This window comes from Bombina bombina, chromosome 5 (genome assembly GCF_027579735.1).
Source record: "Bombina bombina isolate aBomBom1 chromosome 5, aBomBom1.pri, whole genome shotgun sequence".
NCBI lineage: Eukaryota > Metazoa > Chordata > Amphibia > Anura > Bombinatoridae > Bombina > Bombina bombina.
The window spans coordinates 1126824138-1126851907 of NC_069503.1; positions in this window are offsets into that span (position 1 = coordinate 1126824138).

The window sequence follows — 27770 nt, forward strand, 5'->3', positions numbered from 1 at the left end:
TGTATTTAACCCCTTGTCTGCTAGATGGCATTGCAATGTCTCCCTGGCAGCAACGAGTTAATGCTTTTTTGTAACCTCACTGAGAAAATTTTATTCATTTATAACAACACATGGGTCATGGGGAATGGTGATTGATTTACCTCTCTGGTATATTCAGCTTGGCTTGGAGTGGCTGTGATGGGGCTGCAATGAATGAACTAAATTAAACAACCAAACTAAATTAAACAGACAAAAATAAATGTGTAAATGGCTCCCAGCTTGCTGCCCTATCATAAATAATGTCCCAATAGCATATGACAAATTTCATGATATTCGTTAACTGTAGTGTAGGGGGTAAATATAGGAACAGTAAAAGAGATAGTGACAGACAGACTGCTTTGTGATCAACTGCATGAGCTGTAAATAGTACCGTTACTTCTTCACGCTGCATGGCTTGGCTGCAGGTTGCTGCTCCTTGCAGGTTGCTGGTCCTCCTTGCAGGTTGCTGCTGGCTCTGACTCCTGACAGTCACAGACAGACAGACAGACAGTTGACTACGCCGGGTCCACCACCCACGTGGCACCGGCTCCGCTGAGTCCTCACTCCTCAGTCTCCTCTCCTGACTCTCTCTCCTCCTGAGTCCGCAATGCGGCTGCGCAACAATTTCCCGCCCGGCAACTCAGCCTAGAGACTCAGACATACTGATGCCTGATTGGCTGAGCGGCCGGGCAGGCAGGGCTCAGGGCTCCCGAGGCTAGCCTCCGGTGGGAGCAGTTATGGGCTGCATTAGAGACTGCTGCATTAGTTATTATTCCCCACTGGGTGGCAGTCTTTAAAGCAGCCCATAACATAATTACATTCATATTGCGCAATGGAAGTACAGCTGGCCTCATACCTTCTTGCGCAATATGAATGCAATGTAGTAAGTAAAGTTAAATTACGGAGGAAACGGAAACAATAAAATTGCATTGCAATAATAAGCATAATTTGGTGGAGGGGTGGGGGGGTAGGGGGGGTCACCTTTCATATGTAAAAAAAAAAAAATAAGAAAAAAAAACATTTTTTTTTTTTTTTTTTTAATTAAAAAATAGATGTAATGCCCACATTGGCCAGGGGAGGCGCTGCCTCACCTGCCTCTAATGAATGCACGTCACTGGTGTAAATTGTTAAAGATTGACCACCTTTATACCACTGCTTTCCATCCCCAGACTAATGGACTTACAGAGAGACTTAATCAAACCATAGAACAATTCTTACGTTGTTACATATCACATCTCCAAGATGATTGGACAGTTTATCTTCCCATGGCCGAATTCACATATAACAATTCCATAAGTACCTCTATCAAAACTTCCCCCTTTTTTGCAACATATGGTTACCACCCAAACACTATATCTCTTTCTAACAAATCAGTAAATTCTCCCACAGCAACGGAATTTACATCTAACCTCCATGAAAGGTTAATTGTCCTGAAAAGACATCTTCATGAAGCCAAACAATATCAAAAAACATATTATGACTTAAAACATCGAAAGGGTCCTGATTATAAGGTTGGGGACTTAGTACTTCTATCAACAAAGAAACTTAAACTCAAAGTTCCTAGCAAGAAACTTGCGAATCAGTTCTTGGGTCCATTTCCAATAGAACATGTGATCAATTCCAACGTGGTTAGACTTAAATTGCCTAAAGACTACAAAATACATCCTTCTTTCCACATCTCATTGTTGAAACCATTCCCAACCAAAGACCATCCTTCTTCTATTCCGCCGCCTCCTGTTATGGTGGATCATCAAGAAGAATTTGAGGTTGAATCCATACTGGATTCTAGGATACACAGAAATAAATTGGAATATCTCATTAAATGGAAGGGTTACGGCCCTGAGGAAAACTCTTGGCTCATCCATTCCGAAGTCCATTCGCCCCGATTGATCAGGTTCTTCCATAAGAAATATCCACTTAAACCTCACGCAGAATCCCCAGGGGTGATTCCCTGAGGAGGGGGGCATGTAATATCCCTTTAAATCTGAACCTGCATAAGCACTTCCTTCCTATTTAAGGAAGTGCTTACCCCTCAATCAGGGCCTGAAAATTGAAGCTGTTAACCAGTTCTCCTTGCTCCTCTGTGGAGCTACTACCACTTTTTGTTATTGTTGCTTTAACCTTCAGGTCTTATACTGCGCCTTCGATACCCGCTGGGTATCTACTGTTACCTCTATTCTGACCGGGATCAATTTCTGGATTCATCCGCCAACCGGAACTTCTTTCACCACGCCGAAGTCGCGCTCACACCAAACAGACGCCGAACCTAAGAGCTGCAACTTACCTCTCAACCTTTTTTACTAAAAGGCATAACCGCTCTCCACGCTTCATACCACCGCAACTGTTAAGATAAGTACCGCTCTCCACGCTACAATTTATTCTCGCATAAAGGTTAATCCTTAAACATCATTGTTTGTTATAGGACATATCAAATACCTATATTGTGTTTCACATCTGACTCAGTATATTGCGGTTTGGGATTCAAGCTAGTATGTCTGGACTGTGTATATATTTTATTGCGTGAAAGTGTGAGTGCGTGAAGGAACTACCTCTACCTTACAAAGCAGTCTATTCATTTGCTTTGCTTGATCTGCTTTAATCAGCATTAACTGTTGCATTTATACTTAAACACATCTGACTTGCTCTGAACTTTAATCTCAGTTACTTATACTCATTCCTGATTTATATATATATTCCTATCTTAGTGAAGTTTCATATTACTCAATCAATTACAAAATTAATGTCTCACCTTAAATAAGTAAGTTTAATAAATCATTTTCTCTTGCTTATTTTAAGAAAAGAGCAACAAAACCTTTATTTTCCATATTCTAATTTTGGTTATCACAGGAACTTAGCTTGGTATACTACCAATCATTTGATGATGCCTTGGAGATAGTGAGAGCTAAGGGTCTGGGGGCATTGATGGCAAAGGTGGATATAGAATCCGTTTTCAGGCTCCTGCCCCTTCATCAGTTTTCCTTTCGGCTGATGGGGATAAAGTTTTAAGGGGCATACTATGTAGACAGATGTCTACCCATGGTGTGCTCATTATCTTGTTCACTGTTCAAGTGTTTCAGCTCTTTCCTTTACTAGGTGGTGCAGAAGGTGTCCGGGGGAGGGGCATTGGCAGATTACCTAGATGACTTCCTGTTAGTAGGGAGGGCAGGTTCCAGTGAGTGTGACAAATTAACGAAGGTAATGCAGGATATGATGGCTGTATTCGGAGTGCCGCTTGCGGACGATAAAACGCAGCGCAAATGCACTTGTCTCACCATTTTAGGTATAGAGATAGACACAATTCAATACATATGCGGGTTGCCACAGGACAAGGTCGACCGCCTCTTACAGGTGGTACAAAAAGTGGGTAGAGATGACAGGGTCTCCATTAAGGATCTTCAGTTGCTGTTGCAACTCCTTAACTTTGCTGGGAGAGCCATACCTATGGGTAGGGTGTTTAATTGTTGCTTGGAAAGTCAACTGAAGGGGCCAGGAGGTCAGCATAAGTGGGTTAAGGTCACGACAGGGATGAGGGAAGATTTGGGAGTATGGGAAAGATTTCTGGTACACTTTTAATGGAGTATGCATTTGGAGGGCGTTGCCCATATCAAACCAGACGTTCCATCTATTTACAGATGCAGCGGGAGGTTTGGGTTACGGAGCATACCTAAATGGGGAATGGAGTGCGCCTCCATGGCTCAAGGAGTGTATAGCGGTAGGCTTGACTAGGAACCTGACATTGCTAGAGATTTTACCAATAGTTGTTGCCATTGAAATTTGGGGGTGTAAGTTGGGAAACAGGTCTGTAGTTTTTTGGACAGACAATATGAGTGTGGTTTACGCCATAAACAGATCGTCCGCATCCTCTCCCGTGGTGGCAACTTATATAAGACAGTTAGTGCTACGCTTCTTGCAGCTTAACATTTGCTTCACCGCCAGATATGTCTCTGGGTTGCATAACGTGATTGCGGATGCACTCTCTCGATTTAATTGAGAGCAGTTTAGGAGGGCAGTGCCTAGGGCAACTGGTTTAACGTGTCCTCCCTTTCTTTGGCAGCTGGCACAGGATGGGAAACCATTCTCACTTTAGTTCTGACATCATTGGCGGCGAACACCTGGAGAACATACATGAGCCATTGGAAAGAATGGGAGACATTCTGCCTCTGGAAAGGGTTTCAGGTGCATCAGGCAACACAGGTACAGGTTCTTGACTGGCTGGCATGCTTGAGGCCGGAGGGGATCTCCAGGTTGGGGGTGGGTAGCAGGTTGGCTGCGATAGCCTTCTGTAACAAAGCGTTAAGCAATGCTGATCACTCCAAATTGTTCCTGGTCCGTCAGGTGTTAAAGGGTTGGGGTAGGCTGGACCCTCGTCGGAAAGATCGGAGGGAGATGATCGCACCACTTCGCCTAAGGCAGCTGGTGTTGGAGCTGAGGACAGTTTGTTCCTCGGAGTATGAGGTTTTGCTTTTCCGTACATCGTTCATCCTAGCCTTTGCTGGGGTGCTGCAACTAGGGGAATTGGTGGCATCTTCCAGAGCCAAGGGCTCGGGGGGATACAAATGGAGCATGTAAGGTCATCAGAAGATGGACTACTTCTGTTAGTACCTCGATGCAAGACGAATCAAGAAGGTAGAGGGGCAGCGGTGCCTCTGGTTAGGCATGAATTCCCAGAGTGCTGCCCGGTGCTATGTGTTGGGGACTTTTGTAAGGTTAGGCTGGAGGGTCAACAGTTCCTCGTACATGAGGATGGCAGCTCATTGTCAGTTTTCCAGTTCCGTAAGGTGCTGGCAAGATCGGCGGGGAGGCTGGGTCTTGTACCATCTAGAATAGTATCACACTCATTTCGTACAGGGGCGGCTACTAGTGCGGCGGCACAGGGGGCTTCCAAGACTGAGATCAAATGAATAGGGCATTGGAAGTCGGGGAGTTACAAAGCATACATCAGGCCACTGCACAATACATAAAAATACTCTGTATCGGGGGGGGTAAAGTTTAAGCAAGGGGGAGGGTGTAGTTGGGGACTATCAACTCGGTGCGGGCAAGAGTGCTAATGTTGTCTAATCATATCTTGCAAGGTATGTTAGGTGCAAATTCCCTTCAAGTTCGGGTGGGGATAATAGGGCATGCATTTATCCACTGGGTGACCATCAGGGCGCTGCGCTACACGGAAGGTCAGCAGCTTGGATTTGCAACATCCAAGGCCAATGTCCGTTGGTTAGGGCATTGGGGCTTGACGTGGGAGGAGTTTCCCGCCCTTCTACAAGACGCACACAGGAGGTGGGGGCAGCCTCACATCTTCGTGTTGCACATAGGGAGGAATGACTTGGGATCAATTCCAGCATAACACCGGAGGGGCCTTGTCCGTCTGTCTGTAGGGGTTAGGATTGGGTTAGATGCTGCCACCAGTTATGACGAACTTGTTACAAGTTTGAGTTGTATTAAAGAGTGCCTAATATAAGATAATATTAGCCATAGTTAAAGTCGTTTATTGAATAAACGTGACCGTGACCTTTTTGTCTTTTCTCCCAACCAAGTTGTTGTGTTTTATTTATAAAGATTATAGTAGTAGAGTATGGATGATGTAATAGGGGGTTTATCTCTTAAGGAAATATTTTGTTATCTACCTTTGTGTAGATAAGAACAAACAGGTTTCTCACTTTACAATTAAATTAGCTATAATAATAATAACATAATAGCATCAGTCTGTTTACAGTGAGGTTTGCTTTAAAACATGACAATATACATTGTACTGTGCTGGATTTGAACATTTTTTTTTTTTTGAAAACTTTTATTGAAACAAATCAAAGCAGTAACAATTACACTCTGACAATACAGGTCATTTATCAAGCACAGTATGTAAATACATCATCATCTTAAATCTATTAATATACATACAAGTTTAACAAAATTATTATACTATAAGTCGGATACCTTTCTAGCAGCTAGGTAGTCTTCCCAAATAAACACAATTGAATAATATTCTTCTAATTTGTGTGACAAGCTATAATGGTACTTTTCTAAGGATAAGGTTAAAGATATCAAGTTTGTCCACTCTTCCCTAGATGGGATAACTGTATTTTTCCACCATCTTGGAATCAATTGTTTTGCACAGTTTAACATAATGTTCAGTAGTGTTGCTCGGAGTCTACATTTAATTTTAGTAGTTTTGTGGAAGAGACATGTCTGGGGGTCTAGTGGGATATCATGATGTAGGGCCTTACAAGTCTCAAAGGTCAACATTTTCCAGAATTCTTGAACATTAGGACACTGCCACCATACGTGAAGCAGTGTACCTATTTGGCCCCAATTTCTCCAGCATAGTGCTTGTGTGTTTGGATATATTTGTGCTAACTTATGCGGTGTTAGGTACCATCTACTTAATAACTTCATATTTGCTTCCCTAAATTTCATGGTGGAAGAGGAGGAGTTCATGTGTTTTATAATGGAGAGCCAGTCCTTTTCCATAAGTGGGGAGTCCAGATCTTTCTCCCACTTTTCAGTATATGAAGGTAGTTTACGTGAGTGATAATGTAGGATTTGTTTATAAGCTATAGACAGATGCCCCCTGGTTCCTATGTGTTGGAAGCATATATGTTCAAATGGTGTCTTTGGTCTGAAGATTTGTTGTTTGTCAATGTGTGTAAGAATTAGATTCCTAAGTTGAAAATACTTGTACCACTGTCCAAAATGTTCTATGTTAAGTCTAGTTAGTTCCTCTTTGGGGTGCAAAGTAGTTCCACCGAGAACCTTGCAAAACGGTATTAGCGCATGGATCGTGTTGTCTGATTTACATAAAGTGTGAAGGTTTACTTGAAAGATAGGGTCAGTGAGAGTTGGAGATAGGGGAGAGGGTATAGATGATATAGTAGGAAAATGTTTAATAACATAACTCCAGGTTTTGAGAGTTTCTTTCGTGAGTGAGGAGGTTGAGGCTATGATCTTCTGCTCTGCTAGTGGTGACCAACATGCACTGCCTAAGTTAGGGAAGGAGGCTAAGGATCGTTCTAACTCGATCCATTCCTTGTTGGTTCCATTTTTACACCAGTCTATAATTCTAACAAGATGTGTGGCTAATCTATAAAATCCTATATTAGGGGCCCCCATCCCTCCTCTATCTTTTGACATATACATTGTATGCATAGGAACTCTTATGTGCTCAGACCAAATGTATGAATTAAGTGTCTTTTGTAGAGAGCGTATGTAGGAGTCTGGTAATTGTATGGGAAGGGCCTGAAGTATGTATAAGATTTTAGGGAGTATGACCATTTTTATAGAGTTTATGCGCCCTAACCAAGAGATACATTTATGTTCCCATTCACAAGTTTCTTTCTTAATAGCTTGTATTAGCGGAGGGTAATTTAGCGCAAATAACAAAGATTTGTTTTCTGGGATTTGTATGCCCAGATATTTGATTGCCTTAGGGTTATGGCGATAGCCAAAATCTGATTGAATTTTGCTGACCAAACTAGGGGGATTGTGGAGGCTGATAAATTCTGATTTAGTCTTATTAATTTTGTGTGATATTCTGTGTATACTCTGTTACAATTATGAATATAGTTTTGGATCTCAATTGCAGTGTTGCATAAAATGAGTTTGTTCCACCTGAGTTTCTGTATTCAATGTGGATGAATACAGATTAACTTTCAGTGAAAAGTTATTAAAGGTTAAAGTTAAACTGGACACAATGTAACAACACAAAGGCTCTGGTGTTATAGTAAACAAAGTCTCTGTTAGTTAGTTCAGGCAAGGTGTTACCTTGTATCAGATAGTGTAGAGATGGAAACAATCCTATTCAGACTTGCTGACAGGCTGCTGACACACTGAATCAGAGTAGGCTGCACTGAAGCTGAATGAACAGAGAGTGATGTCACAAAAGGGGGTGTGGCTAAATTCCGGTTTTACAATCCAGTTTTCCTCTTTGTAATTGCTTTGGTTTTCTTCTGGTTAGTTGACTTGTACTCAGGAAACAACCACTAAGTGCCAGTGGAGTTGTGGCAAGAAGGGAGCACAAGATTTTGTAATAGGAAGGTGTGCTGTGAAATATGTTGCGGTCCAATGTAGCTTCAGAAACTGCAAAGGCAATAAATACTGCAGTAGTAGAGAGGAGTTTTAATCCTTAGTTCAGATGTCCAAGTGGCTTAGAGAAAGGAGATTATGTTAGGTTTGTATCCTAAGAAACAACTGCACATACACCTGCTAGGAAGCAGTTTCAATACTAAGCACCTGTTTACAGGAAACAGGATACTCTTAAAGACAAAGTGGGAAGGGCTATGAAATTACTGACAGGAGACCTGACATGACCCCCCACCTAAGCAAGCTGTCCCACAGCTTGAGGCCAGGGACAATCCGGATTTCGCCTATGGAATTGTGCCACCAACTTAGGAGCGGAAAGATTAGAGGAGGGTTCCCAGGTGTCATCTTCCTCTGTGTAGTTCTTCCAGCGCACCAAATACTGGAGTTCGCCCCTGGAAATCCTAGAATCCACCAGACTTTCAACTTCATACTCCAGCAAATCGGAAGGAACTGAAGTAGATGAAGCATTTGGAGTAGATACTCTAGTTGGTTTTGCCGGTTTCAGTAGTGATACATGAAAGGTTGGATGAAGTTTTGATGATGGAGGCAATGTCAAAGTGACTGCATTCTGGTTAACGACCTTGGCAATAGGAAAGGGTCCAATAAACAGACTACCAAGTTTTTTACTGGGTACTTGCATTTTTAAATTCTTGGTGGATAACCAAACAAGATCTCCAACCTGATAGTTTGGTGATGGTCTTCTACGCAGATCATAGTATCGTTTTTGGGTCTCTTGTGCAGCAATTATGTTGTGTCAGATTTGTTTGAATATTTCAAGTAGTGAATTATGGAACTCATCGACCAATGGTGAAGGTGATGGAAGTGAATCAGTCAGTAGTATTTGAGGATGATATCCATAATTCGCAAAGAACGGAGATAATTTAGTTGAAGAATTGGTATTATTGTTATAAGCGAATTCTGCTAGATGAATGTGTTGGAGCCAATCTTGTTGATGTTGAGAACAATAGCAGCGAATGTACTGTTCAAGCCATTGATTAAGTTTCTCAGTTTGGCCATTGGTCTGAGGATGGAATGAAGTGGAATATCTATGGTCTATTTGGAGTTTGTCACACAATTTTCTCCAAAATTGAGAGGTGAATTGAGTTCCACGATCAGTGGTGATTCTACGTGGGATCCCGTGATATTTGACAACATGTTTCATGAATAAATCTGCAGTTTCTGTAGATGTAGGTAATTTGTGGAAGGGTATAAAGTGACCCATCTTCGTAAAGAGATCTATGACTACCAGAATGGTGTTCTGTTTGCCAGAAGGAGGTAAGTCAACAATAAAATCCATTCCGATATGTTCCCAAGGTTTGGTAGATGGAGCGATAGGCATTAAGAGTCCATAAGGTTTCTGTCTTTCTGGTTTGGTAGTAGCCCATACATGACAGGTGTCTACATATTCTGTAATGGACCTCCTCATAGCTGGCCACCAAAACTGTCTTGCTATGATTGCTATAGTTTTATTCACTCCGAGATGACCAGAGATGGGAGAATCATGGTACATTTTAAGTATAGGTTCAACTAATATGTCAGGTAGGTAAAGTTGTTCACCATGATAATATAATCCATTGGTATGCTTTGTTACCAAAGAATGTGGAATCTCTTTGTCATTGGTAAGTGCTTTGCGTAAAGATGTTATGAAATCCTGTTGTGTTGACAGATGGATAAAACGTTCTGCTGGAATGATAAAAGATGGATTTGTGCTTTGTGTTGGTTTGGTATCCTTTCTTGACAAAGCATCGGCTTTGCCATTCTTACTGGCTGGTCGATACATGATATGAAAATCAAAACGTGAGAAGTAAAGGCTCCATTGAACCTGTCTTGCAGATAGTGTTTTGTTTTTTTTGAAGAAACTCTAAATTTCTGTGGTCTGTGTATATGAGTATTGGAGTAGAAGTCCCCTCAAGCAGGTGTCTCCAGTGTTCTAAGGAGTTTCTTATTGCCAAAAGCTCCTTGTCTCCAATGGAGTAATTCATCTCAGCAGCAGTCATCACCTTAGAATAAAAAGAGACTGGATAAATGGGGGAATCTATCGTTTCTCTTTGCGAGAGTACTGCACCAACTGCAAAGTCAGATGAATCCACTTCTAGGATATACTGCAGCTTTGGGTTTGGAAAACGTAATATAGGTGCAGATGTAAAACAATGTTTTAGGTATGAAAATGTTTCGGCAGCGCTAGGTGTCCAACGGAATGGAGTAGTCGAGTTGATAAGTTGTGTGAGAGGTCTTGCAATCTTGGAGTAGTTTTTTTATAAATTTTCTGTAATAGTTTGCAAATCCCAAAAAACGTTGCAATTCTTTTTTAGTGGCGGGTTCTTTCCATTCTAAGACTGTCTGGACTTTGTTGTCTTGCATTTGGATCCCAGTTGGACTGATATGGTATCCAAGAAATGACACCTCCTTAGTATGGAACAAACACTTCTCTGGCTTAGCGTATAATTGATGAGATCGAAGTCTTGTCAAAACCTTCCTGACATCTTTAACATGCTGCTCCATAGTGTCTGAATATATAAGGATGTCATCAAGATAAATGACAATGCATACATCAAGTAGATCTCTGAATATTTCATTGATGAAATGCTGGAAAGTGGCTGGCGCATTACATAAACCAAACGGCATTACCAGATACTCGAATAAACCGTATCTGGTTCTAAATGCCGTCAGCCACTCATCCCCTTCTCGTATGCGGATTAAATTATATGCGCCACGTAGATCGAGCTTTGTGAATATTTTAACATCTTGTAGGCGTTCTATGAGTTCCAGTATCAAAGGTAGCGGATACCTGTTTTTGATTGTTCTTTTATTGAGTTCTCGATAGTCTATGATAGGTCTTAAAGACGAGTCCTTGTTCCTTACGAAGAACATTCCCGCTCCCGCGGGTGAGGTAGACGGTCTGATAAATCCTTTCCTCAGATTTTCTTCAAGATATTCTTTCAAATGTGCCAACTCTGGCGGGCTGAGTGGGTATAGGTGTCCAAACGGTATGGATGACCCTGGTATTAACTCAATTGGGCAATCGTACTTGCGATGAGGTGGTAAAGTTTCTGCCATCTTTTTGCTGAACACATCCTGAAAATCAGTATATTGAGGGGGTAGTGTCGGAATAGGATCTGGAATTTGTATTAGTATATCCCTTGGGTAACAGGTTTGTTGACAATAAGTGGAGTTTAGTTCAACAGCTAGAGTTTTCCAGTTTATGCCAGGTTGGTGTAGCCGCAACCAATCTAAGCCTAGTACAATGGGAAACAAAGGTGAAGGCAATACATCGAAAACAATATACTCTGTGTGACCAGTGTGAGTTGTAACTAATAATGGTATAGTACTGTGTGTTATAGGACCTGTGGATATTGTAGTACCATCAATAACTCTAATTACAACAGGAGTTTGCTTAACCACTAGTGGAATTTTATTATTTACAGTGAAAGTCCTATCTATGTAGTTTCCTGTCGCTCCTGAATCTATGATTGCATCAATCCTTGTTCGGTTTTGGTCCCACTGTAAAAATAGAGATAGATGACAGTAAGTTGGTTTTAGATCTTTAGGCATAACAGAATGTATATAAGTAAATTTACTTCTCTTTGTACGGATAAGTAGTGGGCAATCCTTCACACTGTGATTAGGGTTAGCACAGTACATACATAATTGTTGTGCTCTCCGACGGCTCCTCTCTTCTGGCGTCAGGGGTCCTCGAATAACCCCGATGTCCATTGCTTCTGAATTACTTTTTGATATTGCTTGGGGATTAGGAGACTCTGAATAGTGAATTTGAGGTAGCCGCGGCGTGTACTCTGAGGATTGACGTTCTGCCTTCCTCTCTCTGAGACGCCTATCTATTTGCACAACTAACTTCATTAAATCTTCTAGCGTCTTGGGAGGTTCAATGCGAGCTAGCTCGTCTTTTATTGGATCAGACAACCCAAGCCTGAATTGATTTTTCAGCGCTACTGAATTCAACTGTGAATCTGTGGTGTAATGTTTAAATTCAGTGAGGTATTCTTCTGCATTTTTCTTTCCTTGTTTTAATGCTCTCATTCTTGTTTCAGCTGTGTTCTGGATGCTGCTATCCTGATACAGATCATCCATTGCTTCATAGAATTCATCAAGAGAGCTTAAAATAGGATCATCATTTTCATAGAATTGGTCGGCCCATGCCCTGGGTTTTCCACGTAAAAAGGATATTATCGTTAATACCTTTATTTTATCAGTATTATATGTTTCATTTCTTAAATAAAAAAACAAATTGCAAGCATTTTTAAACTGTCTATAGAGCTTCCTGTCACCATGAAACATATCTGGTTGAGATACTAATGGTTCTGGGATAGTTTCAGTATGACCTGATTTTTGTTGTATTGAATCCTTTATTATTTTATGCAAAGTTTGATTTTCTAGCTGAATTTCCCTTAACCCTTGATTAAGTTGATCCACACGTTGAGAAAGTGAATAAACATACTGAGGCAGCTCTGCTGGATCCATTTCACTGTTTGGCTTAGTATTATGTGATATTCTGTGTATACTCTGTTACAATTATGAATATAGTTTTGGATCTCAATTGCAGTGTTGAATAAAATGAGTTTGTTCCACCTGAGTTTCTGTATTCAATGTGGATGAATACAGATTAACTTTCAGTGAAAAGTTATTAAAGGTTAAAGTTAAACTGGACACAATGTAACAACACAAAGGCTCTGGTGTTATAGTAAACAAAGTCTCTGTTAGTTAGTTCAGGCAAGGTGTTACCTTGTATCAGAAAGTGTAGAGATGGAAACAATCCTATTCAGACTTGCTGACAGGCTGCTGACACACTGAATCAGAGTAGGCTGCACTGAAGCTGAATGAACAGAGAGTGATGTCACAAAAGGGGGTGTGGCTAAATTCCGGTTTTACAATCCAGTTTTCCTCTTTGTAATTGCTTTGGTTTTCTTCTGGTTAGTTGACTTGTACTCAGGAAACAACCACTAAGTGCCAGTGGAGTTGTGGCAAGAAGGGAGCACAAGATTTTGTAATAGGAAGTTGTGCTGTGAAATATGTTGCAGTCCAATGTAGCTTCCGAAACTGCAAAGGCAATAAATACTGCAGTAGTAGAGAGGAGTTTTAATCCTCAGTTCAGATGTCCAAGTGGCTTAGAGAAAGGAGATTATGTTAGGTTTGTATCCTAAGAAACAACTGCACATACACCTGCTAGGAAGCAGTTTCAATACTAAGCACCTGTTTACAGGAAACAGGATACTCTTAAAGACAAAGTGGGAAGGGCTATGAAATGACTGACAGGAGACCTGACATTTTGAAAAAAGAGAACCTGCCATAGTTAGATAGTTCTAATGTTAGTGTTGCGAGTGACGTTGCTGGGGATGTTAATGTAAGAAGCACGTCGTCAGCATATAGTGCCATTTTGTATTGGTTATCCTGGATCTTAATTCCCTGGATGTCCGGATTCTGGCGGATTCTAGTTGCTAAAACCTCCATAGCTAGGACAAATAGGAGGGGTAAAAGTGGGCAACCCTGTCGGGTGCCGTTCGTTATAGGTATAGAGGGGGTTAAGGAATCATTTAATCGAATTCTGGCTGAAGGGGATTTATATAAAGCAAATATTTTTTCAACTATAGAATGGCCAAATCCAAATTTATATAGGGTGATCTTCAGGAACTGCCAATTCAGTCTATCAAAGGCCTTTTCGGCGTCTATTGATAAGAAAATAGTTGGTAATTTGACATCTGTAACATAATCAAGGAGGTTAATTAGTTTTATAGTATTGTCCGTAGCTTCTCGGTGGGGAGTAAATCCTGCCTGGTTAACATGTACTAATGTCGGGAGGATTTTGTTTATTCGGGAGGCGATAATTTTAGCATAGAGCTTGATGTCTACGTTAAGCAGGGAAATGGGCCGGAAATTTGATGGGGTAGTAGGGGGTTTACCAGGTTTAGGTATTACTGTTATATGTGCTTCCACCATATTATGAGAGAAGGGATTCCCCTCGCCTATCTCATTAAAAAGTTGTAAAAGAAATGGGGATAAAATGTCTTTGAATAAGTGAAAATATTTGACCGAAAAGCCATCTGGACCTGGGCTTTTACCTGTGTTCAATTCCTTCAGTACCCCAAGCAATTCATGATGAGTAATGGGTGAGTCTAACTCAGTCTTCTGTTCAAGTTTCAGGATTGGCAGAGTGCAATTTTGTAGGTAAATGTCTAGATCTGATTCTTCAAAACATTTAGATTTATCGTGGGCAATATTGTATAACTTAAGATAATAGTCTCGAAAATGTGAGCCTATGTCCGAGGTAGTTAGAATCTTTTGTTTTTGAGGGGTAATCAAGTGGTGGATATATGACTTTAACTTTCTTTTTTTAAGAGCCCTAGCCAGTAATTAACCCGCCCTATTGCCCTCATAGAAGAATTTTTGTTTAATTTTGTGTGCAATAGTTTGTTGTTCCTGGGCTAAGAGGGTTTTTAATTTAATTCTAGTGTTGGTTAAGTCTTGCGAGATCTGAGTGTCAGTAGGTGTTTTTTAAGTAAGAGGTCAAGTTTGGATAATTGTTCTGTTAATTCCGTATACCTAAGGCGTTCTGTTTTCTTAAGTTGCGCTTTGAGTTTAATCAACTCACCCCTCATATAACACTTGTGTGTTTCCCATAACGTGGAGATGTTGATGTCTGGAGTAGCGTTAATTACAAAAAATTCCTTAAAGGATTTTGTTAATGCGTCTATATGTTAAATTTTATGCAGAAGGGTGTCATCCAATTTCCATATAAATTCAGACTTTCTGGAGTTTGGCCATTTTAATGAGAGTGTTATGGCGGAATGATCAGACCACGTAGTGGCTTTAATTTGGGAGTTTGAGAGGTGTGGAAGGCCAATTTGGTTAACAAAAAAGTAATCTAATCTACTGTACATTTTTGTTGGGGCCGAGAAAAACGTATAGTCTAGTCTGTCTCCGTGAAAATATCTCCAAGTGTCATAGAGATTGTGGTCTCTTAAGTTTTTCCATAAGAATTGCGCTGTTCTATTGGATACTCTAATATTGGCATTTGAGCTGTCTTTTAGTGGTTGGATAGGAAAATTAAAATCCCCTCCTAAGATAACTATCCCTTTGGCCATATCTATGAGTTTTTGGAACATTTTGCGAAAGAAGGGGATGTGATGAACATTGGGGGCATATATGTTAATTAATGAAACTGGGGTACCATACAATAGCCCAAAAATTCCCAGGAAGCGCCCCTCTGCATCTTTGGTAGTCTTTATGTGATGAAAAGCAATATCTTTATGAAATAATATACTGACTCCCCTTTTTTTCTGAGAGTCCGAGCTGTGGTAATGCTGGGTAAAATGGGGGCCCAAATATTTGGGTTCCCGAAATCTTTTAAAATGTGTCTCTTGTAAAAACAAGATATCTGCTCGTCTTTTGGAAAGGTCGAGCAATGCCATTGATCGTTTGTTTGGTGCATTGAACCCCTTAACATTTTGGGAGATTATATGGAGATTACGTGTCATAGTATTGTGTGTACATTGGGGTGTCTGTCATACCTGTGCCGACTATAGATTAAGCGCTGTATGCATATAGAAATCGTATCTTTTTGAGTGCCGGAGAAACCTGTAAAGATAAAACATGTGCAAAAAACATAGAAAAGTACAAATAATAACGAGAACTTTAACAGTAAATTTCTAATAACTAGCATATATTCTCTTAAAATACAAATTCCAGGGGAATCTTAGAGTAACCGTGTGTCTCAGAATTATAAAGAGCTATAATCAAATTACACCGAGCAATATATTGTAGCCTCTTAATGGCTTGCTAAGAAAGTCCTCTACAAATTTTAGTAAAAGTTTCTCAATTGTAACAAAACTAACTTCACCACATAGCGGGAACCATGTCCACACAAATTTCTCATGTAAACATGTTTACTCACAGTACCAGTCAGTCTCACTCAAGATGAGTCTGGATCCGAATCATCTCCATGTCTGGATGAGGCTGAAGACCCAGCCCCCCTGCGCTGTGTATTAGTGTCCATAGAGTTCTGTTTTGGGGAGAATCGACTTTTTTTGGGAGGCTGAACCTTGTTCCAAGTCTCTTTCTTCTTCTCTGCTTGAGATTTTCTATTTTCTGCTAGTGACTCCTGTTGCTCCTGTGGCAACGGAGGTGGATCCAGATCCATTAGTTTACAGAATTGAAGAATTTCTTGTGGCCTGGAGCAGGTGATTCTTCTGTTGTTGTGTAGCACCATGAGTTGGAGCGGAAAACCCCATCTATACGGGATCTTCTTGTTCCTAAGAATAGTTGTTAATGGAGATAATTATTTTCTTCGTTGTAGAGTGCGGACAGCTAGGTCAGCATAAAACTGCTGGACCACCCCACGAAATCTCACTGGTTGTTTTTTCCTGGATGCCGCCATAATATTTTCCTTCTCTTGAAAGTTCTTAAATTTAATAATAATATCTCTGGGAGGTGCTGTATCAGGTGGCTTGGGCCGCAGTGCCCTATGAGCCCTCACCCACTGAATGTTGGCAGCATTAGGGTCATCCAATAAGTAATGAAATAAAGCTGGCAGGTACACTGGGAAATCTTTCGGGAGAACAGACTCTGGAGTGCCCCTTATTCTTATATTTTTCCTCCTACTCCTATTCTCCATGTCCTCCATTTTATCTTGTAAAGCAAGTATCAACTCTGATTGTTGTTCAATGGTCTCTTGTATAGATGTCATATCCTCCTTAACCATGTCCTGGTTATCTTCTAAGGCTTCTACTCTAAAGCCTATTGTGTGCACATCTTGTTTTAGTTCCATCAGCTCTTCCCTGATAAATGTTCTAACAATTTTAGCAATGTCCTGGGTGGAAGCTAGGGAGGAAAGGAGATGTGTAGGTATTTGAGTGCGTCCATCCATGGTAGATGCAACTTTATCTTGTGAAGGGGTAGGTGGATGTGGAGACATAACTTTTGTTTTCAGGCACTTCAGTTCCTTTCTTTCTGAAGGGCTAAAAAAGGAGTTAACAATCTGACCTTTAGACTGCTGTGGTTTAGTAGCTTTAGCTGGCTTTATACCTTTCTTTGAAGCCATATTATAGAATATCACTAGCATTTATAGGTTGAATCTGGGTAGCAAGGCCAATGCTAGCGTTGTCTCTGCTAAAAGTTGCAGACATGTTTATTTTAATGATGCCTCTTATCTTTGAGCAAGTATTGTCAATCCTTGAACCCTGCAGTTTATTGGGCTCAGTCGCTGACTATTCGCTGTAACTGGCTATGATGTTGCAAGGGAGTTTAACTCCGTTTTGTCGCCAGCAGTGTCTCCCACAAAAGTTATTGCCACCTTTATAGCTCCCAATATGTGTCTTAAGCTCCCCAGGGTGCAAGACTTACCCTGATAACTCATGTATTGAAGCAATTGTTTGTTTCTGGTGGTCCGTCTGTGTCTCTGATGTTAATGCTGTGCCACACGGAATCCAAGATGGCCGCCGGGTGAAAAGTTTTGCAGCTCTAAAGCGAGAAAAATGCAGCTTCTAATTTGTCCAGATAATTCCGGAGTGGTATCGGAAGTGTCTCTGAGGACTCCCAACTCAATTACACCATTATTGGTGTTTGTGGGCTCATAGGAGCCGTCTGAAAAACGTTGTCTAACGTTTCTCTGCAAGGAGCTCTGGGCTTAAGCAACCATCTCTGTTGCGGCCGACTCCGCCCCCCCTGGATTTGAACAATTTTATTAGGAAATTGACATTGAAAAAATACTTTGGACCTCCATCCACTGTAGTCAATGTTTCTGCACAAGTTGCGGACACAGTTTCTATGGTTGGTGTTACCGATGTCTCCTCTCTCTCCTTTCATGAGGCAAGAGATGTACAGGTTTTGGAAGATTTAGGAACAGAATCAATGGCTATGTCACGAGTATATGCTGATGATGACAAGAAATTCCTTAGATTAAAATTTGATTCCACATTTTATCCTATCCATGCCAGAGAAAAGTCTCTAGAAACGTTTCATAGAAAAGTGGCTGATGAGTTGATTGAATTGGATCTGTCGAGAACAGATGCACGTTCTAACCTATTTATACGAGAGAAAGAGACTTTGATTTCTCTACGTGACAAAGGGTGGGAGTATCGTTTTCTTGACAGATTCCAATATATTGAAGAAGCATTGTGCCAACTAGGTGATACAACCACTTATTCAGTCCTGTGCGAAAATCCTGTTAGCAAGTTTCAATATGAACTTAGCCATATTAAAGATGATGGAATATATTTGGGAATTATAGATGTTGATACTGCTAAGTATCTATATGTAGAAAATCCAATAACCCCTATATTCCATCATCTACCCAAAGTTCACAAAGGCTTGGATAATGTAAAAGGATCTTTATTAGAGCTACTGTCAGAGTGGCTGGATGCCATTTTGCAGCCTATGGTGCAGAGTTTGCCTAGTTACATCAAGGATAGTAATTGTAGAAAATCAAGATGTGCTAGACTTTAACCCTGTATGCTATTTTTAAGATCAGTCTCACTACTAATCTAAAAAGTATATGTAAAAAAGCTTAAAATAAACAGTGCTAACAAATACTAAAAGTATTGGAAAGCAAGGGTTATACATCAAACAATTATTGTATCTAATATGCTGTTCCTATATATTACACAAAATACTACCATAACGTGATCGAAATATAAAATTAGATTTTTTATCTAAAATACATAATAAAAGGTGAATAGAATGAAATTGAGCAATAAAAATCTTACAATAAAAATCATGCAATAAATTTTACAAAAATAAAACATACAATAAAATTCATACAATAGAAAGCGTACACTATTGCTACTGTTGAGGACGTCTCCTCTTAGTGATAAAGATTTTTAAATATCACCTTTCATACAGCTGTTTTAAAATTCAATACCACCTTTAAAAATTATTTGGGTGATGAAGTTTTAATCATTTATATATTACTTGTTAAACTGTTTCAAAGTTCACTTGTTATTAGAAAGTTCACTTTTACAATGTATCAATAATGCTCTTCTGTTTAGTGCACTTATTAATATTTGAACTTCAGCGCTTTTACCAGATCAAACTTGGTTGCATAATAAGCTGATTTGTTATAGTTATATACTGCAGTGAATGCTACGTATGCTGTCCGTTATATGCCAATAATCATTAGAACATGGACACACTACTATGTGTAGTGCAGATACGTTACCAGTCCCTTTGCCGTTTCTGTTTTGGATCTTGTGGCATGTTTCTAACACATTTGCAGTCTATCCTTGGACTGTTGAACTTCCGATCTCACCTCTGACCCCTTGGAGTGTGACAACTTCGCATTCAAAATGCTGGTATTTTGGATCTGCCGTAGGTCTCGCAAAGGTGGCGGGTATAACAGGGCTACCGGTTCTTCTCACCTCCACTTTCGTATGTGTTCATCTCTTATGACCAATAGTTGTTGTAGTCTCCTTCTGTAGTCTCTACCTATGGTCTCTTGCTATACTCTGCGCAGACTCTGCTATCAATAGAGACTGTTAGGATTCTTTCAATGCTGTGTGTCTTTCTTTCGACCCCTGGATAAACTTCAACGCGTTTCACCTATAACTAGGCTTTATCAAGACTGTATGTGCATAAATAAATTATGAAAATGTTTAACTTGTTTAATCGGTGACTGTTACATAGGGTTTCTCTAATTTGTTTGAAGATACTCCATATATCCAAATAATTGGAATTAATGAATGTACCTACAGTATGGAAGATTTATGATTTGTGGTTACTAATGTTAATGTTAATATTTGATTGTTTCTATAGATGTGGGTGTAATACATAGTGGGATGTAAACCAATTAGTTTTTAGCACTCCCTTTTTAAAGCATGGAGGCTGTTCAGAATATTAGTGTCTATGATTACGTAAAGGTGTTAGTTAACCTAGCGCTAGGTGTATGTCTGCCTATATTGCTCCTAAAATGAATGAGGTACCTAGCTACCCCAGAAAGAGTTAATAGTGAGATATAATTTAGAAGCGCACTAAAAAGTCTGGGGCAGATTGGAGTACAACGTGCGCAAAGTTTGTGGTTCTATCTTAAAACATATATGAGTACAATCTACCGTAGAATGCTGTAACTGTTACAATGCTATATCTAATAAACCTATTTATTCTGTATCTATAAAAAAAGTATTAACTTCACAGTATTAAAATATAACATGGATCAATGTGTACAATGAGCTCTAAATGTATCTATGTAAAAACATATAAATACAGTACAGTAAATAAAAGACAATATGATAAAAATTATGAACGAACCACGTAAGTGGTATGATTGGTTAGTCCCAAAAAGAGAAGTCTGTGATAAAAGTCTATAATAAATCTGTGTAGAATCCTAAAGTGATGTTGTGTCTTAGGTAAATGAATTCGCTATACAAAAATATCATAAATCTGATGCCTTAAAAATAGTGATGAAAGTGCAAAAGTGAAAAAATTAAAAAAGTACAAAAATGCAGAAATACAAAACATATATAAAAAAATATATCAAAATATCAAAATATCAAAATTTATATAAAAATATCAAATTTACAAAAAATTAAAATACAAAAGTGTTAAAGTGTAAAAAATGTCTTAGATAGTGATTCCAAAAGTAGGGTGATAGGAAATCCAAAGAGACAAGAATGCCGCTTGAGGTAAAACTCGGTACTTTATTGATTAATATAAAAACTTGATGCCAGCGTGCAGTAACAAGTATTTTCAAAACAGCTGCTTAGTCACAAACAGGCCAGTCTGACGCGTTTCGGCTGATATGCCTTATTCATAGACTTCATAGGAAATCCTACACACGTTGTACTCCAATCTGCCCCAGCCTTTTTAGGCTGCGATCCGATATATATTGGATATTCTAATCAGCCAATAGAATTACAGTAGCTCTTATTCTATTGGCTATTCAAATCAGCCAATAGAATTAAAGTAGCTTGCATCCGATTGGCTGATTTGAATTTGAAGGCTCAAATCAGCCAATAGGAATTCAAGGGACACCATTTTTAATCGCGTACCTTGAATTCCTATTCAGTGTACGGCGGCGATCGTATGAAGAGGTATCCTCCACGCTCTGGCTCCGGTCTTCAGTTCCAGCGGTCTTCAGTTCCAGCGTCGCTGATCTTCAGTTCCAGCATTGCCGGTCTTCAGTTCCAGATGGACGGTCTTCAGCTCCGCGGTCATCGGTCTTCAACTCCTCCGCGCCGGCTGGATCCTGGAAGAAGAAGAGGTCGCCGCCTGGAAGAAGACTTCTCCGCCTGGAACAGGACCTTCTCCGCCGGTCTTCAGGACAGGTAAGGAGCACTTGGGGGTTAGACTTAGGTTTTTTAAGGGGGGATTGGGTGGGTTAGAATAGGGGTATGTGGGTGGTGGGTTGTAATGGGGGGGTTGTTTTTTTTACAGGTAAAAGAGCTGATTACTTTGGGGCAATGCCCCGCAAAAGGCCCTTTTAAGGGCTGGTAATAGAGCTGTTTACGTTTGTAATTTAGATTAGGGTAGGGAATTTTTTTTATTTTGGGTGGCTTTGTTATTTTATTAGGGGGCTTAGAATAGGTGTAATTAGCTTAAAAATCTTGTAATCTTTTTTATTTTTTGTAATTTAGTGGGGGGTTTTGTAATTTAATTTAGTGTATTTAATTGTATTTTAGTTTAGATATTTGTAGTTTATTTAATTTATTGATAGTGTAGGTGTATTTGTAACTTAGGTTAGGATTTATTTTACAGGTAAATTGGTAATTATTTTAACTAGGTAGCTATTAAATAGTTATTAACTATTTAATAGCTATTGTACCTAGTTAAAATAAATACCAAGTTACCTGTAAAATAAATATAAACCCTAAAATAGCTACAATGTAATTATTAATTATATTGTAGCTATCTTACGCCTAGATTTAGAGTTTTGTCGGTAAAGACCCGCGTAGCTAACGCTGCTTTTTTTTCCAGCGCACCCTTAAGACAACGCTGGTATTTAGAGTTGTCTGAGTGGCTGCGTTAGGCTCCAAAAAGGGAGCGTAGAGCATAATTTACCGCCACTTCAACCCTCAATACCAGCGTTGCTTACGGTAGCGGTAAGCTGGAAAAACGTGCTTGTGCACGATTACCCCATAGGAAACAATGGGGCAGTTTGGGCAGAAAAAAACCCTGCAAAAAAGCAGCGTTAAGCTCCTAACGCAGCCCCATTGTTTCCTATGGGGAAACAGTTTCTAAGTCTGCACCTAACACCCTAACATGTACCCCGAGTCTAAACACCCCTAACCTTACACTTATTAACCCCTAATCTTCCGCCCCCGCTATCGCTGACACCTTCATTACACAATTAACCCCTAATCTGCCGCTCCGGACACCGCCGCAACCTACATTATACCTATGTACCCCTAATCTGCTGCCCCCAACATTGCCGACACCTACTTAATATTTATTAACCCCTAATCTGCCCCCCCCAACGTCGCCGCTACCTTACCTACACTTATTAACCCCTAATCTGCCGACCGGACCTCGCCACTACTCTAATAAAGTTATTAACCCCTAAACCGCCTCACTCCCGCCTCACAAACCCTATAATAAATAGTATTAACCCCTAATCTGCCCTCCCTAACATCGCCGCCACCTAACTTCAAGTATTAACCCCTAATCTGCCAACCGGAGCTCGCCGCTACTCTAATAAATGTATTAACCCCTAAAGCTAAGTCTAACCCTAACACCCCCCTAAGTTAAATATAATTTTAATCTAACAAAATAAATTAACTCTAATTAACTAAAGTATTCCTATTTAAAACTAAATACTTACCTGTAAAATAAACCTTAATATATCTACAATATAACAAATAATTATATTGTAGCTATGTTAGGATTTATATTTATTTTAGAGGCAACTTTGTATTTATTTTAACTAGGTACAATAGCTATTAAATAGTTATTTACTATTTAATAGCTACCTAGTTAAAATAATTACAAAATTACCTGTAAAATAAGTCCTAACTTAAGTTACAATTAAACCTAACACTACACTATCAATAAATAAATTAAATAAATTAACTACAAGTACCTACAATTACCTACAATTAAATAAATTAAACTAAATTACAAAAAAACCCCTACTAAATTACAAAAAATAAAAAAAATTACAAGAATTTTAAGCTAATTACACCTACTCTAAGCCCCCTAATAAAATAACAAAGCCCCCCAAAATAAAAAAATTTCCCTACCCTAATCTAAATTAAAAAAGTTAACAGCTCTATTACCTTACCAGCCCTTAAAAGGGCTTTTTGCAGGGACATGTCCCAAAGAAATCAGCTCTTTTGCCTGTAAAAAATAACACAATACCACACCCCAACATTACAACCCACCACCCACATACCCCTACTCTAACCCAAACCCCCCTTAAATAAACCTAACACTACCCCCCTGAAGATCTCCCTACCTTGAGTCTTCACCCAACCGAGCCGAAGTCTTCATCCGATGGACAAGAAGAGGACATCCAGACCGGCAGAAGTCTTCATCCTATCCAGGCAGAAGAGGGCATCCGGACCGGCAGACATCTTCATCCAAGCGGCATCTTCTATCTTCATCCATCCGACGAGGAGCGGCTCCATCTTCAAGACCTCCGGGGCCGAACATCCTTCCTGCACGACGACTAGACGACGAATGAAGGTTCCTTTAAGTGACGTCATCCAAGATGGCGTCCCTCGAATTCCGATTGGCTGATAGGATTCTATCAGCCAATCGGAATTAAGGTAGGAAAAATCTGATTGGCTGATTGAATCAGCCAATCAGATTCAAGTTCAATCGGATTGGCTGATCCAATCAGCCAATCAGATTGAGCTCGCATTCTATTGGCTGTTCCGATCAGCCAATGTATTTAATTGTATTTTAGTTTAGATATTTGTAGTTTGGGCAGAAAAAAAACCTAACACCTGAAAAACCTAATTCTATTGGCTGTTCCAATCACCCAATAGAATGCGAGCTCAATCTGATTGACTGATTGGATCAGCCAATCCGATTGAACTTGAATCTGATTGGCTGATTCAATCAGCCAATCAGATTTTTCCTACCTTAATTCCAATTGGCTGATAGAATCCTATCAGCCAATCGGAATTCGAGGGATGCCATCTTGGATGACGTCACTTAAAGGAACCTTCATTCGTCGTCTAGTCGTCGTGCAGGAAGGATGTTCTGCGCCGGAGGTCTTGAAGATGGAGCCGCTCCTCGTCGGATGGATGAAGATAGAAGATGCCGCTTGGATGAAGATGTCTGCCGGTCCGGATGTCCTCTTCTGCCCGGACAGGATGAAGACTTCTGCCGGTCTGGATGTCCTCTTCTGGTCCATCGGATGAAGACTTCGGCCCGGTGGGTGAAGACGACTCAAGGTAGGGAGATCTTCAGGGGGGTAGTGTTAGGTTTATTTAAGGGGGGTTTGGGTTAGAGTAGGGGTATGTGGGTGGTGGGTTGTAACGTTGGGGGGTGGTATTGTGTTTTTTTTTTACAGGCAAAAGAGCTGATTTCTTTGGGGCATGCCCCGCAAAAAGCCCTTTTAAGGGCTGGTAAGGTAATAGAGCTGTTAACTTTTTTAATTTAGATTAGGTTAGGGATTTTTTTTATTTTGGGGGCTTTGTTATTTTATTAGGGGGCTTAGAGTAGGTGTAATTAGCTTAAAATTCTTGTAATCTTTTTTTATTTTTTGTAATTTAGTGGGGGTTTTTTGTAATTTAGTTTAGTTTATTTAATTGTAGGTAATTGTAGGTACTTGTAGTTAATTTATTTAATTTATTTATTGATAGTGTAGTGCTAGGTTTAATTGTAACTTAGGTTAGGATTTATTTTACAGGTAATTTTGTAATTATTTTAGCTAGGTAGCTATTAAATAGTAAATAACTATTTAATAGCTATTGTACCTAGTTAAAATAAATACAAAGTTGCCTGTAAAATAAATATAAATCCTAAAATAGCTACAATATAATTATTTGTTATATTGTAGCTATATTAAGGTTTATTTTAAAGGTAAGTATTTAGTTTTAAATAGGAATACTTTAGTTAATTAGAGTTAATTTATTTTGTTAGATTAAAATTATATTTAACTTAGGGGCGTGTTAGGGTTAGGGTTAGACTTAGCTTTAGGGGTTAATACATTTATTAGAGTAGCGGCGAGCTCCGGTCGGCAGATTAGGGGTTAATAAGTGTAGGTAGGTAGCGGCGACGTTGGGGGGGCAGATTAGGGGTTAATAAATATTATGTAGGTGTCGACGATGTTAAGGGCAGCATATTAGGGGTTCATAGGGATAATGTAGGTGGCGGCGATGTGCGGTCGGCAGATTAGGGTTTAAAAAAAATTATTAGAGTGGCGGCGATGTGGGGGGCCTCGGTTTAGGGGTACATAGGTAGTTTATGGGTGTTAGTGTACTTTAGAGCACAGTAGTTAAGAGCTTTTTAAACCGGCGTTAGCCCATAAAGCTCTTAACTACTGACTTTTTTCTGCGGATGGAGTCTTGTCGGTAGAGGCTCTACCGCTCACTTCAGCCAAGACTCTAAATACCAGCGTTAGGAAGATCCCATTGAAAAGATAGGATACGCAATTGGCGTAAGGGGATCTGTGGTATGGAAAAGTTGTGGCTTGGAAGTGAGCGTTAGACCCTTTCCTGGCTGACTCTAAATACCAGCGGGCGGCCAAAAGCAGCGTTAGGAGCCCTTAACGCTGCTTTTGACGGCTAACGCCAAACTCTAAATCTAGGCGTTAGGGTTTATTTTATAGGTAAGTATTTCGTTTTAAATAGGAATAATTTAGTTAATATTATTAATATTATTTAGATTTATTGAAATAATAATTAAGTTAGGGGTGTTAGAGTTAGATAGGGTTAATATAGTTAATATATATAATATAATAACTATATTAACTATATTAACCCTAATATAATTAGAGTTAATATAGTTAATATAGGTGGAGGCGGTGTAGGGGGGGTCAGATTAGGGGTTAATATATTTAATATAGGTGGCGGCAGTGTAGGGGGATTAGATTAGGGGTTAATACATTTAATATAGGTGGCGGCGGTGTAGGGGGATTAGATTAGATTACAGGCAAAAGAGCTGATTACTTTGTGACAATGCCCCGCAAAAAGCCCTTTTAAGGGCTGGTAAAAGAGCTGGTTACTTTGGGGCAATGCCACACAAAAGGCCCTTTTCATGGCTATTTGTAGGGTTAGATTTAGGTTTAGTGGTAGGGATATTTTAGGGGTTAATAAATTTAATATAGGTGGTGGTGGTATAGGGGGATTAGATTAGGGGTTAATAATTTTAATATAGGTGGCGGCGGTGTAGAGGGATTTAGATTACAGGCAAAAGAGCTGATTACTTTGTGACAATGCCCAGCAAAAAGCCCTTTTAAGGGCAGGTAAAAGAGCTGATTACTTTGGGGCAATGCCCCGCAAAAAGCCCTTTTAAGGGCTGGCAATAGAGCTGGTTAATTTGTGGTAATGCCATGCAAAAAGCCCTTTTCAGGGCTATTTTTAATTTAGTTTAGGGTAGGGACATTTTAGTATTTTAGGGGTTACTATATTTAATGTAGGTGGCGGCGGTGTAGGGGGATTAGATTAGGGGGTAGTATAGTTAAAATAGGTGGCGGCGGTGTAGGGGGCTCACATTAGGGGGTAATAATTTTAATATAGATGGCGGTGGTGTAGGGGGATTACATTAGGGGTTAATAATTTTAATGTAGGTGGCGACAGTGTAGGGGGCTCACATTAGGGGGTTAGACATTTAATGTAGGTGGCGGCAGGGTCCGGGAGCGGCGGTTTAGGGGTTAAACACTTTATTAGGGATTGTGGCGGGGGATCACGGTTGACAGGTAGATAGACATTGCGCATGCGTTATGTGTTAGGTTTTATTTTGCAGTTTGCGGTTGACAGGTAGATAGACATTGCGCATGCATTAGGTGTTAGGTTTTATTTTGCAGGCAGTTTAGGGAGTTTCTCCATTTTCGCCACATAAGTCCTTACGCTGTATATTGGATACCAAACTGCGCGGGCCAAAAAACTACGGCCGAAAGCAGAAATATACGAGCATAACTTCTAGGTTACGCCGTATATGTGATACCAAACCAGCGCAAAAGCCGGCGACGCTGCATATCGGATCGAGGCCAATGTGCGCTTTTAATTATATCTGTCTATGATTATGGCCTTGTAGCCGAAACGCGTAGGTCCTGTCTGCCTACCCTGTCCTGCTGTTTTGTATTTGAGCGTTACTTGTTTTTATCCTTTTTGGATGATTAATAAACTTTGTTATTTTTTACTTTGGATCCGGGACTCATCTCCTTTTTTCGCAATATACTTTTGACATGTAACTTTTTTTAAATAATATATTATAATAATAATAATAATAATAATAAAAAGAGACATTCTAATGCAAACATATTGGAACTATTGCCTGTTGCTAACTGCATGTTTAATCCCCACACACATTGAAGCTTCTGAGAAGGACATGATTGAAACAATGAACATATTGGGGTAGATTTATCAAGCAGCGGATGCTGCAATCTTCCCCTGAAGTTTCCGGCTCGCCGGAAACTTAAGTTAAGAAGCATCAGTCGTAAGACCGCTGCTCCTTAACTCACCCGCCACCTCTGAGGTGATGCGATCGGGATGATTGACACCTCCTGGTCGCGAATTCGGAGGGGGCTGCATTGCACAAGCATTTGACCAGAAATGCTTATGCAATGTTAA